General features: G+C 43.4%; 1 long non-coding RNA gene across 1 annotated transcript; it reads left to right on the top strand.

Moving 5' to 3' along the window:
• The first annotated feature begins 7,255 nt into the window (after positions 1–7,255).
• LOC113036410 (uncharacterized) lies at positions 7,256–12,466 on the top strand. The gene is made up of 3 exons (XR_003274453.2): positions 7,256–8,309; positions 8,508–8,649; positions 8,741–12,466. It is a non-coding gene; the product is annotated as an uncharacterized LOC113036410 (long non-coding RNA).
• The last annotated feature ends 1,364 nt before the right edge of the window (positions 12,467–13,830 follow it).

The following is a 13,830-nucleotide window of genomic DNA, read 5'->3' as shown; positions in this document are numbered from 1 at the left end:
GAAATACGGCCAACGCGCTGCTCGAGGTCACATTTATGGCTGCATGAGAGGAAAGAAATCAATCTCTGTGTGTGTGTGTGTGTGTGTGTGTGTGTGTGTGTGTGTGTGTGTGTGTGTGTGTGTGTGTGTGTGTGTGTGTGTGTGTGTGTGTGTGTGTGTTAACCTGCCTGGTTAAACCTGAGTGTCTCCTGTGGAGATAAGCTGAAGACACACACACATTAACTACCCCCCTCAAAACACAAACATGGACACACAGGACATGTAATATCCTCGTTACACACACACATTCATGCATGCATGATATCACACACACACACACACATCACACCCGGCCATCACACACACACACAGCTCTGTATGTGTGTGTGTCGCTGGCTGCCGGCCTCGTGCTGCTAAGCTTCTTTTACGTGCACAATGGCGCCCTGCTGGCAGCTCAGGGCCAATTAAAGCCCTGTGAGAGAGAGAAACACCTCCAGGCGTCTAACCTCGATCGCCCATGGTTCTGATCTCTGAGGCGGACCAACCAGCTGCTTCACCTCCTGCATGAAAGCAACATGTTCTCATATTACATCAGTTTATCAGTCTGACAGGTTGGCAATCAAATGTCTTTAACACATGAAAATCACTTTGTGTGCGAATAGACGGTAACATCACCTGAAACAGCTCAAATCTAAACGGTTGAGACGTCTCTGCTTCACGTGCTTCGATGCCTCTCTAACACAAGTTCGCTTATTATGTTAGTAATGGAGTCAACCAATCAATAACCTCAGTGACGCTCACAGGTCTGGACACAGCACAACTTGTTTAAGGGACACATTCAGCCTGTAGTCTCTGCAGAACAGCAGAAGGCATCATGTCATACCTTTCAGATGTTTATCTTAATCCATAAAGTGCTTTTGAGCTGTGCAAGTCAAATTCAACAAATTTGGAAGGCTGTCTAAAACACAGAAAAAGAATGCACGCTGTAAACTTGATAAACCAATATTTCACAATACGACAGAAAATATATCACATGTTTAAATCAAGACATTTTACAGTTTTTTGGAAAATGTGCTCTCATTTTGAATTCAAGGGCAGCAAAAATGTTTGAATGTCTGAAAGGCTTCTGATATGTTTTCATGTTCTATTGTAAGTAAAGTTGCAGTTTTGTTCACATTCAGCGCAGCGTTTTTGAAACAGGGTTTTTAAACTAAATTAAGTTTGCATCCTTTAAAGCAGGGGTGTCCAACTCCAGGCTTCCTGCAGGTTTTAGATCTCACCGTGGGTCAGCACACCTGAATCACATGATCAGCTCATTTCCAGGCCTCTGGAGAACTTCAGGACATGTTGAGGAGGTCATTTAGCCGTTTAAATCAGCTGTGATGGATCAAGGACACATCTAAACCCTGCAGGACACCGGACCTCGAGGCCTGGAGTTCAACACCTGTGCTTTAAAGGATTGATTGAAGCAGGAGGATGCAGGTGGAGGTCATGGTGGTTCCATGTTTCACTATAATACATTCAAAATCTGTTTATGCTGATGATCTTTGTATATATGAAGGTTTTCACCAGATCTGATCTTATTTAATACCTCATTTAAAATCTTTACATTTTTTAGTTCCAGCTGTGTTCCCTGATGTTTCCATTTTTCCAATTACCTGTGTGTGTGTGTGTGTGTGTGTGTGTGTGTGTGTGTGTGTGTGTGTGTGTGTGTGTGTGTGTGTGTGTGTGTGTGTGTGTGTGTGTGTGTACACCGAGGTAAAAAAAGGGGTCATCAAGGTTAGTTTATGTTTATTAACTCCAACCTCTGATTCTGCATTGTGGGTCTGCTTTCTGTTTAAGCAGACCCACAATGCAGAATGACTCTACTTCACGTTATTCCTGTGCACCAGCTCGAGGTAAAACATCTCATATTCTCTTCCTTAAAGGTTTGTTGAAAAATAAAGAATTTCCTTCAATCAAATCAATCATCTAAAGATAGAAAGTGAGGGTTCCTACACAAAGCATACTTTCAGTGATGATATCATCTTCTATAAGAGCATATTTATGTTTCAGAAGAATAAAGAGCCATGACAGTACATCACCCCGCAGTAATGTTTGTCTTGACCATCTGCGATTTATCTTTGATGATGTTTTTTCACATTTATTTCAACAACCTGCAATAAAAACAGGTCAAAATGACAGCTTTTGTTCCATACGCCACTAACAGCACAGAGGAGTCAGGTGTCACCCAGGCAGCGTGCCGATCCCTCATTCAGAACAATATACCAACACACCTGGTGACATCAGCACCAGCAGTCCCTCTGATTGGCCGTCTGTATGAGCGAGCTGATTAGAAGAGGTCAGCAAGTGTTTGAGTGTGTGAATGAAAGTGTGCCACTACTGAAGCGTGTTAAACGTTTGTACAAAGCGTTCTTCCTGTTGCTGAAAGGAGGGGAGATTTGATCCTCCTGTAAGTGAGGCAAACCTGTATGTTGTCAGTCAGTTTCAGGTGGTGTAACTGAATCGCTGTAACACGATGCTGTTTGTTCTCTAAACACTGGAGACGATCACAGAACCATTCAAATGTGTCTCCGTTTAGTGGAGACAGAAAAGCAAAAAAAGCTCAAACTGTTCTGAGAAATTTCAGATTTTAGTTTCAACAGTTTAACTTCCTCACTTTGAAAAAATGAATTCAAATTTTCAAGTTGTTACATTATATTTAGTAAATCTTTGAAATGAAGAGGTTAATAGATGGTTAAATGATGCCACTGTTATTTAGAAACTTACTGAATTGAATATTTCCAGTGAAATTATTCATATTGAAAAATTCCTTCTAAGAGTTAGAGTTAGGCTACTGAGCTATGTGCAACCCATAGCAGCAGGTTTGGAAATCATGCCTCACACTCAAACAGGGTTTGGTCGACTAATCTGCTAATCGAATCACCCCGCCCAAATCAGTTGATGAGTTTGTATAGTTTTTATATGTTCCTCCTAATTATACATATTTCTCCTGTTTGTCACTTGCTGTTTCCGTAGCAGTTGGAGTTTTTACAGGGTGGGGTTGCTAGCCCCACGCTCAACCCTCCTCCTTTCTCATCCGGGCTTGGGACCGGCAATGGCAGAGCCGGTCCCAACAACCAACCAGCAACGTGCTGAAGAGGTGGAGAATTTTACATATCTTGGCAGCATCATCTCGAATGACGGGGTCTCTGATCGGGATGTCGACGCCAGAGTAGGGAAGGCAGTTGGTGTCCTGCGACGTCTCCAACCTAACCCTGAATGTTAGGGTCAAGATCAGACTACTGAACTCTATCGTCTTCGCTACTGCATTTTACGCTAGTGAAACCTGGCGCTCAACAAGTGCAATTATTCAACACCTGAACGTGCTTCAACAACGTGGCCTGCGGCGAATCCTGAGAATTTGCTACCACATGGCGTCGAACATTCATGGACGATCTGAGAACTGTCGACATTGCCTGGGACGAAGCTGAAGCAGTCGCTGCTGACTGACATCGATGGAGATCACTAGCTGCCCGATGCGCCGCCCGGTGTAGGAGGAACTAAGTGCTAAGTGCTCCTGTTTGTCATTTATTCCTGCACAGTTGGTGTGGAGCACCCATCATTTCGATGTACATGACAATCACAATAAACTGCGATTCTATTCTATTCTATTCTAAACGTAGCTTTGTCTCGTAGTTTGGGTTCTGTTCACACAGAGGAAAATCCAGGTGAACTCCAAGCCAATCAAAAAGCCAAACTGCAAACCACGTCAGAATGTTCCGTCCACTGATTGGCTGGATGTGTTGGAGAGCAACAAACTAAATACAGGAAGAAGATGCTCTTTTCTACACTATTGGAGAACCCAAGAATTTACACCCATTTCATGGCTGGATGTTAGTCAGTGCAGAATTTTGCACATCTACAGTACGTTTCCTCATCGTGGCCAATGGAAGCTTTTTAGTTTAGACTTGCAATGTACACCTGGGAACTGGTTTGGATCCGTTTTCTATCTTTTCAAGTCAAATATCTCAGCTTTACTTTAAATTACAGTTAAAACAGTGACCAAAGCTGCAAACGCAACCTTTAACATTTAAACTGTGCATGTTTTTTTTGCTCCAAGCCACATGCAGCATCCACACGGCCAATCCTCTCATGACGATACACAGCAGGGTGATTAAACGTTTATATAAGAAGCAACTACAGCTGATGTAATGTTAACAACTGACATGTTTGAAACTGATCATTTGTCTACGTGTCTTCCATTGTAAACCTACTAATCAGTGCTAACATTGATAACATTAACAGTGTTCAGTTTCATAAATCATAAACTGTCACGATCTATGCTAACGGTCCCTATGATGTTCCAGTTACCAAAGCAGCGGAGATAGTAATAAACCACTGGACCACCAAATATGCCTCCTCGTGGAGCCGTATCTTCAATCCACGTATTTCCTCAGAAGCATGAGTTCCCCAAACGCACCGACAGAGGTGGAAACTGTTTTTGCAAACTGTTCCTTTATACATAAATATAATACTGAGACACAAAATGATACAAACAAAAAGAGAACGTCGTGAAGCATTCGGTGCAGTTTTCCTCAGTAAAACCGTCATCAGCCCATAAAAGCTGAAGGTTTTTGATATTTCAGTCAAACAGCAGCAGGTCGGACTCATGGACTGCTGTCGGTCTGTTGTTCGTTCCACTCCCCAAACTAATCTGGTTTAATCCCAACAGGAATCCAGCAAACTAACGCCTCTACATCTAAAATCTGAGCACGCAGCTTTTCATTACTTCCATATTAGAGCTCTGTGCTAATACGGCTCGATTTAACACAGCGGCTAATGTCCCCAAAACAGCTCCGAGTGTCTCAGGTTGTTAACGTCTGCAGCACACATCGAGTTCACGAAGGCCTTAAAGTTTGCAAACACCAGTTTATGAAGACAGGATTCACCAGGATTCATCTTCCACAAGTTTCCTGTTGGAATCTTAGTTCAGATTTAAAATTGACAGACATGACAGCACAGCAGTAAATACTGAAAACCAAAGAAGACACTGACACAGTGAGGTGTTTTCACTCTCCTAACCCTGAACAGGTGAGCTGAGACCAGCTCGAGGTTAACGGGGAAGCAGTGACGCCGTCCTCACCCTGCTATGAGGATGTAGATGTTTCGGTCAGTTTTGAAGTCTTTGTTTTTCTTCTTCACATTAAAAATAAAGAAAATCCTTTAAATAATTTGATGCCCGAGTAGTTTTGGACTGAGAACCAGAATTCATGCTGTCGTTGTGTTTCTTCAAACTTATTTGATCTCCTTCGTCCATCCGTCAGAGTGCGAAGCCTCCGATCTCTGGTGTCACCTAAGGACAAACTGCTGGGCTTAAAAATGTGACAGGAGGTTTGTAAACCTGAAAACCTTCTTTTAAACACAAACACTCCTCTGAAAGACGAGTGTAGCCACCGCCACCACAAAAGCACCCAAACATGAGCAGAAAGGGCCGAGAGCGGGGCTGCCGGTGGCTGTTGTGTCTCTAAACCAAACACTGAGTGTCTGAACAGCAGCCAAGCCTGAAGGGGCAACCGGCGAGCCAACAACGCCGGTCCTCATGGCAACCGTAGTAGTAGTAGCAGCGAAAGAAAGAAAATCGAGCTATTCAGAGAATGCACAACAACGTTTAATGTGTTACTCCACTGTGTGTCTAACACTGGAGGTGGGTGGAGTTTGGTGATACGTAACAGCTGGTGTGAGAGGACGCGTGGCTGCAGCGTTCAAAGAACACAAACGTGCAGACTTTAAAAATGGAGCAGCGACTGAACGACATCTACGAACGCCACAAGGAGGATGATGTCATCATCACAGACTGTATATAAAAGATGGATGAAACTTCCTGGTCGGAAATGTAGAGCAAACGTCTGAAACCTGCAGTCACGACAGAGTCACCATAAAACAGCTTCCCCACCTCACAGAGTGTCATTTACAAAAAGAAGACAGGACTCAAGGGACGAAGGAGCAGAGAAAGGATGGAAGGAAGGAAGGAAAGAAAAAGACAAAAAGAAACAAGGAAACGAAGGAAGGAAGGTTTTGAAAGCATTACTCAAAACATATATTTAGAAGAACATTTAGAAAGAAGTTTTTCTTTGAAACATTTTTAAAACTGGTTTAAAAATCAGAGATTTGTGTAAATATTTGTTAGGAGTTCATCAGCCTTCAGTGTCGGTCCTCAGAAGGGCAGACAGATATGTGTGTGTGTGTGTGTGTGTCTGTGTGTGTGTGTCTGTGTGTGTGTTCACACTGTAGCGATGGACACAGGCCAGAGCGTCCCCAATGAGCACGCACAGACCAGGGAAGAGCCCACCAATCAGAGCGCTGCTGCCACAGTTTTGCTGTCGCGGGGGGCCGCTGGCATCAATCAGGTCCTCAGGTACCTGCCAATAAAACACACACACACACACACACACACAACACACACACACACACACACAACACACACACACACACACACTGTTTACTTGTTGTTTACCTCCTTCACTCTGCAGCAGCCAATTAGGGTTCAAAGAGAGACTCAAAAAGTTGCATCACTTAAAGGGTCAGTGAACCCAAGTTAATCAAATCAAAGCTTTTGTGCTTCAAAGAATCATTTTATGTAAAAAACACAAACTCAGTGAACTTCAGATAAAAAAAAAACAAGATTTTAGCAGCTTCATAATCAGAGCAGACGGCGAAGACACCGAGAGACAGAAGTACAGCACACTCACCTGGAGACAGCGAGGGTCTGCACCTGAGACACACTGCAGGGATTCAGCTCACACTGAGCATCAAAGTTTCATTCAACACAAACCAGAAAGTTTTTACATCTATGTTTCTTCTTCAGGGATCGTTTGTTTTTTTAATTAACACAACAATTAAACAAAAAACCTTGACAAAAACAACACAAACCAAACATAACAATGTGCACAAAGGATGTAAAATTACAAAAGCATGTCAAAACTTTCAATGCAGTTATTAAAATGTGATGAAAAAACAACAAAATCACGATCAGAACAAACAAAAAGAAATCAAAAGCCACAAACTGATGTAAAATTGCACAACAATAAATACATAAAGGTCCTTTATTGTAAATGTCATAAATGTCACTTCAGGTCAGAACATGATGTGAGATGACAAACAGTTGGCCAAAAAGATGCAACATGTGGACACAAAATAACAAAATGACCTCAAAGAGCGATGAAATTCCCCCAAGACAAAAGTGAAATGGACACAAAGTCACGTGAAATTACCTCCAAAAACTGTCCAAAAACAGATGTAATTACACACACGAAAAGACCGTAAAATGATGTGAAATCACAAAACTTTAAAGGATGACCAGAAGTGACAAAAGCAGAAGCAAAAGCGCCAAAATGACGTCAAATAATATAAAATTAGAGAAAAAAGACAGAAGATGCTATGAAACAACCGAGAGACATAAAAGCTGCTTTAATATACCTCCACCTTGTGGCCACAGGAGGAACTACAGCTGTGGGGTGACGGGTTAACACTGGAGGAGCCTTTTACACTAAAGTGTTTCCTCCTTCTGACTGACCACAGTTTTTGTTTCACCTCAGCCTCTGCCGGGATGGAAACACGCACAGAGTCAGAATGTCAGCTTCAGTGTGCACAAACTGACACAAAATACCCACAAACACAAACAAACACACAAAACAACCAAAAGCAGCATCAAAATCGCCACAAAGTGGTTTAAAATATCTGCAAACACATAGAAAATGGTCCAAAGGGCAGAAAATGAAAACAAACTGATGCAGCATCAGCCAATCAAATCCCACAGAGACATAAAAGAACCAAAAACATCACAAAGAGACAAAAAATTATAATAAACAGTTGAGAAATCACAAAAAACAACCAAAAAATGAACCATCTTACATCATTTAATCCTCACTGTGCACTAAGGGCTCCACAATGATGTAGAAAGCAAAGATAAACGACAGATGACAATAAAAGTAATTCACAGCATCTTCTTCAGTCCTGAAGGACACGATGAACGACCCCGAGCGCCTCCTCTGGCGCCACCTGGAGGACAGGCACACACTTGAGGTACTGCTTCTTCACCAGCTGCTTCTCATCACGCTTGTCACCCCGCGTGTGTCAGTGAGCCGTGTGATTGGCTCATTAGTCGGTATAAAAACAAAGGCAAGCAGCCAGCCAATCAGCACAAAGAAAACAGACCTCTGCTGCTTTCCCAGCATGCCTTGGGAGCGTGGTGGTCCGGCGAGTTGGAGCTGAACAGGAAGATCAAAACCTAAAATAATAAACGGGACACAAATTAAATTAAAGATTTAAAGTTAAACACCAACAGCTTGGTGAGTCCGAAGGATCAGAGCCGATATTCTGATATATGAGCCGATGTTGTCTTTCAGGCACATTAATCATAGTCAGAATTATTAGTGAGTTGTCATTAAGGCCGTAAGGAAGCGTGAACACTGTGTAAATAAGAGAGAGTTTATGTGTGGGCTCTGTGGGGAGCTGTAACCATCCGCTTGGTGGTTTCGTCCCTTTAGTCGCAGCCGTGTTGCTGTCGGTGAGACCGAGAGCAGCTGATGGCTTTCGCAGGTCTGCTGTGTGGGACGGGTCGAGTCCAGGTCACAACCGCAAAGTCATGACTGGAACACTTTCAACGGGAGTGTGAGGGAGCTCCAGCAGGTCAGAGATACTGGAAACTGGGAACACCACCCCCACCCCACCACACCCGCCCACCGGCTGTGTGTTAAATTAATTTGTTCTTTTCCACCAGCTCGTCCCTGCAGCTGTCGTTGCCACAGACGCACAAAACAAGCGCTCCTCTGTCTGCTGAGACGTCACTGTGTTTGTTTCCGTCTGTTGGCCGCATCAGGTAACAAAGGGCCGTCCGAGGAGACATGCACGGTCGTTAGCAGGAATCAAACCTGAGACCTGTCGTCCGTCAAACAGCAACAAACCTCTGTCAGCGGATCAGATTCTCGGCTTGCCTGGCCTCAGACAAACTTCCCCACCGGCCTCGTGTTTATTTTAAGTTTTTTCTCACGAGTGCAGGTTAACATCGCCGCAGCTGCTACTGTGCACTTTACTTTATTTTTTTACTTTATTTTCATGGCTTCTGTGCTTCAAAAAGAAGTCCAGCTGTATAAAAATAACTCACTGCTCACTTGATCATTAAAGGTGGACATAGCCACGCCCCCTAGTTATCAAACTTAATACACAGCGAGACCGTGGCTGTTTTTGTACCAGGCCGTAAACGTGATTATTCCTGCTGTAAAGTTTTAATGAGGACAGACTCACTGCCGGAGCCTCAAGTGGACATTAGAGGAACTGCAGCTTTTGACACGCCTGCGTTGTCCCTTGCTTCAACATCAGCGTGACTTTTATTTTGAAACTTCCTTTCAATCAAGACTGGACTCAGTTATTCAGAGGTGCCTGTAACTTCTTTATTGCAATAATGTGAACAATGTTTTCTTCTTTGCAAACAGAGACAGTATAAAAGATGCCAAAGTGAAGCTAACACAAAGGTGCCTTCTTTTAACAGCCAGCAGGGGGCGACTCATCTGGTTAAACAGGCTTGCTGTATAAAAACGACCCTCGCTCTGCGAACACAGGAAAGTCTCTCTGAGAGCTCTCGTACCGAAACCTTCAGACGACAGAAAAACTTTGGTCCAAACTCTAAACACTGCAGTACTACTAGAGACTACGAGATACATGTGCGTGTATTTTAACTCATGTTAACTCTTATTTCCATTCATATGGATTCATGATGTCTGCACCGCTCCGAGAGATGCTTCACATTGCATCGTTCACCTGTACATTAACAAAGGCCTTCTGTTCTATTCATTTTGTGAATTTTGCTCATTTTAAGATTATCCGGGTTTGTTCACTGGCTAAGCACTGTTTTGTTTTTGGACTGCTGTTTGAGACACGTCTGCTGAGCTCTTCAGCTTTTGAAACTTAGACTCGTTTTTGTACTTGAACTTTTGTGTTTCCCAGCTCTGTGCCGAGTCCTCCCGTCTTTAGCCCAAGCTTGGTAAATATCCTGCAACCTTCAGCTGTTATTCAGGCACCGGTGGCTGCTCTCACTTCCCTCCATAAAAAAGCAGAGCTGAGTCTGTGCTTCGCCAACTGTCCCCTTAAAGGAGATTAGAGTTCTCGGAGCGGAAAAGAAAGTGTTGCTCATTTGTCTCCCTGCAGGATTTTCTGTCCCGTCGGTCCGCCGTCCTGCTGACTCTGCGGTAACGGCGTAAAGCTCCAGCTGATGATTCATGGATCGGATGACTCAGATCTTGTGAGTGAAGCTTCTCTGGGCCAAATCAAGCCGGTAGGATTCCCCCTGGATATTCCCTGCCGTCCTCGGTCTCACGCCTCCGGCTTTCCTGGATCTCACTGTTTACTCAGTCAGCTCTCACAGTGAAAGCTGAGCCGCGGCTCTGTGTGGATCTGCTCTGAAGGTTATCGGGAGGTCTGAAGGTAGTCAGACACCAAAACAAAGACACACAAAACTCTCATCACAGGAGTTTACCAATCCAGGAGCTGCTCTTAGCTACACCACCACATCAGCAGTCGAAACACTTAAACCTGCAAAGGTTCATCAGACATGTGACCATGGGCCTGTTCTGCTTCTCCTTGTTTCCTGTTATAAACATCTCCTGCTCATGTTCCACATGGCCAAAGTTTCTAATAAAGAGCTCAGACGGCTGTAAACAGTCAGTTTATCGCTGATGTCATATAGAGGTCACATCCCTAATATGGCCGGTGGGCACTGAAGCTCCACCCACCAAGCTTTTAGTTTATGAGGGGCATCCAATCAGAAGAGCATTACCTTAAAGACGAGCTAAAACTGCTCATTTGAGACAGAGGATGAACTGAGAGGACTGGTATATGATTCTATAAAGTAATGATTATTTTGATTTGTGAATCATACAAAGCTACTCATACAAAGCAGTAATTGAGTGTAAGAAACGTTGTTGTGGGCTTTGATGGTTTTGGTCAGTGGTTGTTGATCAATGGTCATGAGAATTTGCATAATTAAGATTAAGGAACTGACCTCCCAGCCCATTGTTCCTCCAGTGGGCTGGTTTCAGTCATTATGCAAATGTTCTGTTTATGAGATTGAAACCTGCGGTCAGCTGAGACTGAAGAAGTCACTTGGATGAGTGACAAAACGTTTCTCCCACAAAACGCTACGTCCAGATGAACAGAATCAACTTTTTGGAGGTCCTTGTGTTGTTCAGCATCCATCTTCTACCTTTAAGACTCCACATGGCTGAGTTATTTAAAAAAAAAACACAATAAGTGTGTGTTTACTCAGGTAATTTCTGCTGTAAAGTTTGAACATTTTAAATATTTTTTACATGGGTGTGTATGGGGACGGACTCTAGTGGACATTGTCAGGCTGCTGCTTTGATGGACAGATTTCAACAGCTGATTGTGAACAAACGAAAGAGCTTCAGAGCCGCTGCAGGCTCTGAAGCTTTGATGCGGCGTCACCATCGCGAGTCAGGCTTTGAATACGTCAGCTGACCTGATTTGCTAATAACCTTTTTAATTACATTTGTGACAACTGAATTCTTGGCATGATGCTGCTTTGCCCAGGCGTTTCGTCAGCCATGTTGGCTCCACAAGCCCGCTCCCTGACCCTTGCTGCAGGTAACTGTGTTGTCTCTGTTGCCAGGGTGACGTTACTGATGAACGGTCCAAAAAGGGCAAACAATGACTCACCTGAAGCGTCACTTATTTCTCACCTTTAAATGTTCCTGTTAGTTTAACCGCTCCTGATTCCTGTTCAGCCAAGTGAATCAGCTGACAGCGCCTAACTGTTTCCACGTAACGTACAAGAACAGCAGCTCAACCGACAATAAGTTATATGAGCATTCAAATAACCAGCACTCGGACATCACACCACAAAATCAGTAAAATAACTGTGACACAGATCCACTGTGATGGAGTCACACTTGAAACACTCCAAGAAATGCTAGCTAACTTTAGCGTAGAAATAGAGTTGGATGCTAAAGGCCTTTTCAGGCATGTAGCAAACATGTTTAGACAAACTTGAGCATGCCAGGTTTGTTTAGACAGTAAAGTAGCTTCTTGTATTTAGGTAGGCAAAGTGTGTAGTTTAGACAGGGGTTGTGTCTTATTAGTGGGCGATAAAAAAATCACACAAACAATGAAGCTAGCAGTTAGCACAGCGTATGCTACTGCCTGTGTTAAAGGGCCATAACACCACTAAACACCAGACGCTGTTCTCCCAGCACAACACAGACTCCAAGACAAACTGCACATGAGGACAGAAACTAAATCTCTCACAGGCTTAGACGGAAACAGAAAACATTAAGGTTAGTCGGCTAGCTTGGCTAACCATAACGTCATTGCTAGAAAATCATAGTTAACTTTTGTTTTAACTGGCTCATAACACAATTTTGTAACTATTTGTTTTTCATTCAATAATTTAAAGAAAATAAAATTGGTTACAGCATCTGCTCGTTCAGATCCAGTTTGGTATTGGACCTGGTTTGACTTCACAGAACCGCCACAGAAGATGGGACTCTGTGCAGTCCTGTGGAAAACTAAGAACACCTTCACTGCTTCTATAGGAATTAAAACCACCTCGGGTGGATTTAGGTGTGATAACACAATTCCACAATCTTCCCACCAGTGGTCTCAGCAAAGTCACCCTACCAAACCCAAAAGCTCCATCTCGTACTATACAGGTCTCAGTTAGCATGTTAAAGGTTAAAGTTCATGACGGCACGGTTAGAGATAGAGCCTCTTTTGTAATGCCTCTTTTGTAAATCCATAAAGCACAAAACCAACATTTCAGGCACCTCACAGTCCCTAAGTGGACCATGAACTCCTCTGTATACCAGTGTGAGCCTGTCTGTCCCACAGCTAAAGCTCTGACCATGAACAGGACAATGATCCAAGCACAGCAACAGATCTCCAACAGAACGGCTGAAAAAGAAAAGCGCTGCAGAGCTCAGAGAGCTATGCATGGATAAATGCTGCACATGTCAATGAACTGAAGCAACACTGTGAAGACGAATGGACCAGAAGTCCTCAACCATAATGCAACAGACACATAGAGCCACACTTTACTTTTATTTCAGGTTATTGGTGCTTAAGCAGGTTCTGTGGGCTCAGTTATTCACAGCACTGCAGACTTACAGGCTCCTGTATTTAGACTTGTGTGTGCTGCTGAAAGGGCAACAGGAAGAAAAAAACGAGTGCTAAGATGACATCACCTCGAGCAGAGAAGGCCGTGGACTAATTAAAGGGTGATTGGTTGGGGGATGGTGGGCTTATTATTAGCATATTAGCTGGAGTGTCATTACCGTTATTAACCCAGGTGTGTTTTCTCAATGACCAAATTCTCCATCCCGAACGGACGGATGGGTGGAACGGAGGTCGTACGATCCCGAGAGGATAAGTGGGAGAGAGCCCTGTCGCCATAGCAACAGAAACACAAAGAAGATGGGGATCAACTTCGAGTTCACGGCAGGACAGAAAAACATGTCGCCGTATGACCTCATCCTAACTTTGACACGATACTCCTGTCACGAAACTGCACGCCAGCAGAGGAATGTGATTGGCTCTACTTCTGCAGCCACTTCCTGTCCAAGATGGCTTCTCTTTATTATTAATACTGTAAACATAACTGCATCAGTCAGTGTGGCAGCAGCTTGTTTCTGTTACTCATCAAAGAGTCTGACAGAAGTTTGGGTTTTGTTGTTTTTTGTATCACTTTGTGTTTCTTTGTTGTTATTTGTGATGCAAAAGAACTACAAATGGTTTGGTTTCAAAACTATTTGTATCTTTTTTTCTTATTTTTGCATCTCTGTTGTTACTTTTTATTGTTAT

This window comes from Astatotilapia calliptera, chromosome 14, assembly GCF_964374335.1.
Source record: "Astatotilapia calliptera chromosome 14, fAstCal68.1, whole genome shotgun sequence".
Lineage (NCBI taxonomy): Eukaryota > Metazoa > Chordata > Actinopteri > Cichliformes > Cichlidae > Astatotilapia > Astatotilapia calliptera.
Note: the sequence above shows the minus strand (reverse complement) of the source record. Positions and strands in the feature narration are given on the sequence as shown.